The sequence below is a fragment of the Grammomys surdaster genome, unplaced genomic scaffold, assembly GCF_004785775.1.
Source record: "Grammomys surdaster isolate TR1022 unplaced genomic scaffold, NIH_TR_1.0 255, whole genome shotgun sequence".
NCBI lineage: Eukaryota > Metazoa > Chordata > Mammalia > Rodentia > Muridae > Grammomys > Grammomys surdaster.
The window spans coordinates 2,159,251-2,163,779 of record NW_021604696.1 but is presented as its reverse complement, the minus strand read 5'-3'; positions in this window follow the sequence as shown (position 1 = coordinate 2,163,779).

The following is a 4,529-nucleotide window of genomic DNA, read 5'->3' as shown; positions in this document are numbered from 1 at the left end:
TCATTCTGAATTTCAGAGAATAAGGTCTCAGTTTGTGTGCATTTATAAAGATATAGACTCTAGATGTGTGGTAATCAGCCTTTATGATGTCATTTTCTCATCTAGTGCTAGTTTCTTCAGGATTTGTATCATAGAAGTATGCTGAACTTTTTCCATTGATTTTTTTCTGTGCCTGTTGAGATGATCCTGTGATCTCTGTCATTAAATCTATTGGTAGGATATATTTCATTTATTGATTGTGTGTATTTTGAATCAATTTTGCAACCTCTAGATGAAACCAACTTGGTCATAATTTATAATCTCCTTGGTAAAATGATCAGTTTGATAAGTAAGGACTTTCATGACTATGTTCACCAGGGGGCAGGAATGATCTGAGGTTTTCTGTTGCTGTGTCTCTAATTTTGTTTTGATATCAGGTGTGTACTGGCCTTATAAAGTGACCTTGGTGTATTCTTCCCCTTCTTGTTTTGGGTAACAGTTTGAGAAGCATTGTATTAAATCTTCCTTGAAAGTTTAAAAAACTCCTTCAGAATATCCATCCAACACTGGATTTGCCTTTGTGGAGACAGAATTAATTAATCTTTAATTAAGGGTCTGTTTTCTTAAATCTTCTCTCTTTAAATTTACGTGCACTTATAAATTTATCCCCTTTTCTCTAGATTTTTAAACATGTTAGAATTCAAGTTTTCAAAACATTAACTGACAAACATTTGGATATCATTTGAGTCTGTTATCACAATTCCTTTTCATCTACAATTATATTAATTTGTGATTTCTCTTCTCCTAGTTCATTTGGCAAGGAATTACAAAACAGGATCTTTTCAAAGAATTAAGCCTTTCTCTGTTTAATGCAGTGTATTGTTCTTTTACCCTATATTCTGTTAATTTCTTTTTAAATCTTTATCATTTCTTGCTGTTTACTGGGCCTGGGACTGACTTATTGTTTTCTCCTTGAGATCTCGACTATTTTTAATGTGAGGATCTGCAGCTATTGGATATCCTCTAAGGACTGCCTTGGTTGTATCCCAGAGGACCTAGTATTGTTACTATTTTCTCTTGATTCTAGATACTTTTCAATTTCTCCTTGATTTCTTCAATGATCTACTGTTTATTCAAAGGTCTCTAAGTCTTTATGTATTCTCCTGTGTTAGTCTTGATATTGAGTTCTAGTTTTATCCCTCTGTGGGTCTGATAGGTTGCAGAAAGTTATTTTGTTTTTGTTTTTAATTGATTGAGGATTATATTGCTGGCTGTAATATGGTAAATTTTAGAGAAAGTCCTATGCAGTACTGAAAAGAGTATATATTCCATATATATTGAGTAAAATATGTAGATATCCGTTAAACACATTTTGTATGTAGGATATTTTGGTGCTGATGTTTCATTGTTTAAATTTTTATAAGAAGACCTATCTAGCTATAAGAATGGAGGACTGACTTCTTCCAATGCTATTGTCCAAATCTCTGTGGTCATTTTGTTTGTTAGTTTGCGAGTATTTTCATTTTTTTTTGTCTTTTCACTTTCTTTTTAATAACACTAGGGTGGTCATAGGATTTAATGATTAATATTTACAATATGCATGTTCTCTACATGACTCGTTCATTTTGTTATCATGAAGTCCTGTTTTGAAGCCTACATTATCAGATATGATGTTTATAGCTTCAGTTTGAATTCTACACTAGTACTTTCAGTTTATATATCTTTCACCTAGCTGTGCGAGTTTTGTGGAGACAGTGAATAGATCATGTTCCTTAATCTACCCTTACAGACCAGTCTTAATTGATGAATGAAAGGCTATTTCCATTCAAGATTATTGTTGAAACAAGTTATAGATTGTTTACGATTTTGTTGTTTGCTGTTCAGGTTGGCTGTTTAACTGGTAATTCTTTTCACTATCACTGATAGTGTTGAAGATTTATTGGTTTGCTCTATTGGCTATAATGTTCCCCTCCCAGTCCATTAGCTTATCTCTTGCATTCATGACATGTATTCTTTCCCGTGTTCTGCATACTGTCTTATTTCTTTTTTTTATGTTCCTTTTTAAAAAAAAATATGTAGGGGTAACTTAGTGGTTATGTATTAGCTAACTTGCACTTTTCTTGGAATATTCTTTTTTCTCTATTTATCTTAAGTGAGAAAAATTACTGGCATAAGATTGTTAATTGGTGGTTATTTACTTTTCGGAACTAGAAACATACCAATCCATGATGTCTTTTTCCTGTCTCTGCCTTGGTTTTTTGACATATTTCCCTTACAGTTTTATATTTGTATTTTTATAACTTGATGATGTCTCATAAAGAAATTCCTATCTAGTCATATTGGCAGCTGCAGTAGCTGCAGGACAGGGTGTCAGGTTTGATTGTGGAAGAAGTTTGCTAATGTACAGCATAAATTCCGTCCATGAGTGAATGATTTCGGGAGCAGGTTGATTAACTGATACAGCAGCCCATGACCCTCTGCTTTCCTAAGTAGAATCACTCTCTCATTACACGTTATTTCCCTATGGACTCTACAAGTCCCAATTTAAGATTTTAGAAGAGGAAATTAAAATGCTAAAATTTGTGGAAGATTTTTAAATTTATTTTTAATTTTTATCAGATTATATTAACTATGAATATGAGTGAGATTCAGTGTGCTATTTCCATAAATGCATCGAATACGTACCAAAGTTAAATTTGGTTAAAATTCAAATACTTTTTCTACTGTCAACTCCTGTACTAATTGCTATTCTACTTTCACATCTTTTGTTTTCTTTTCTCTTCTTAATTTTCCACATTAAGCAAGAACATATATGGACCCTTCTGTGCCTGACTTATTCTACCTAACATGGATCCTCTAACTTTTGAAAATTCAAAAGTTATAATATTGCATGGAAAACTTGAAATGGGAAATCTAGTTAGGAAAAAAATTAAATGTCAGGTGATGAGACTTTTTTCTAAGGGATGAGTAATAACACCCTGCAGGATCAGATTCATCTGATGATGCTCTCAGAGTGCCAGGTGCTGACTGTGCTGCAAATGAATGACTTTATCTATAGGCAACACAAATATTCTATAGGCAGATTGTCTATAGGCAGATGCAAATATTCTTCCCAATTCATTAGTGAGGCAATAGTCTAAGATATCCAATATTTCTTCATGAGAAAGGAAAGAGAAGAGGTCATACAAGACAATATAGTCTATGAGTAACTGCAACTATGTAATTGACAGACAAGCGTTATCAGGAAATCAGAGATTCTGAATGACTCAGCTGGAAATGAAGAGCTGAAACCTGGAGTGTATTTGAGATAATGAAAACAGAAAAAGAGAGACCTGGGGATACAAAAGGCATGAAAACACTGGATCAAAAGATTCTCAAACTGAATTGCTATGAAGAAGCATTTGATAAATTTAAAAGCAAACTTACTTTCATCATACCCATATTACTAAAATGTCAAGCAAAATCAAGACAAAGAATATAAGAGTCCAGAATGAAGTTATCTGTAATGTGAATGTGGTTCTCCCCATTTTTGTCTTTATTGATTAGTATGTTTCCTTCAAAGAAAACTTGTTTTCGACTTAGCCAAATTTGTTTTGCAATGGTGGTCTACATCAACTCAAAGATATAATAAAGTAGTCATCGTACAGACAGGGATGGAAGGAGGGATGGAGGGAAGGAATAAAAGGGTGAGTGGAGAAAGGAAGAGAGGAGAAAAAGACAAAAGAATTATTTCTCTATTTTATACGCATTTATGTTGATTATATTTTGACTATACATTTTATGTCTAGTATTTAATTGTGGTTGTATCAATTAGCATCAAAAGTAGTTTAAATAATTAAGCAGTTACAAGCATAAAATAATTATGAATGAGTATGTTCAGCAAAGAATTCAGCCTATCTGTGTTTCTACTGCAGCAGTAACTAAAAATATTTGCATTGGACATGTCTTTCATTCAACGGGAGAAAACCTTTTAAAATGTAATATGCCTTTTTGGCATAATAAATGAAAGAAAAACAAAATTATTTGTCATAAAATATTGAAATAAATATGTGAGTCAAAGTAGGAATAAATCCTGTTCATCATTCTCAAATTAAAACAGTTCAAAAAGCAGAAGTATTTAACTATAAAAATTGACTTTTTAAAAACACATACTAAGTATAATAGCTAATTAGAGGAGAGACAATAGTGAAGTAGAATAAAATAACATCCCAAAGAAGTTTATTACCCAGACAAATAAACTTAGAAAGAAAAGTCTCCAAAACGTTTACTGGAAAACACACATATTTACATTTCAGATGTTGTCCCCTTTCCTGGTTTCCCCTTCGCAAATCCTCCATCCCCTTGCCCACTGACTCTATAAGGGTACTCCTCCACCCACCCACCTACCCACTCCTGCCTCACTGACCTGGCATCCCTGGCAAATAAGGAGCATAAGGAGCTGATAATAACTGACCTCAGAGAAAATGAATTTTGTGGGTAAGGAACAGCTTGTGCTGACTTCTTAAAGAGACCTAGGGACAAGGATCAGGTTTTGAGTAGCAGTGAATGAA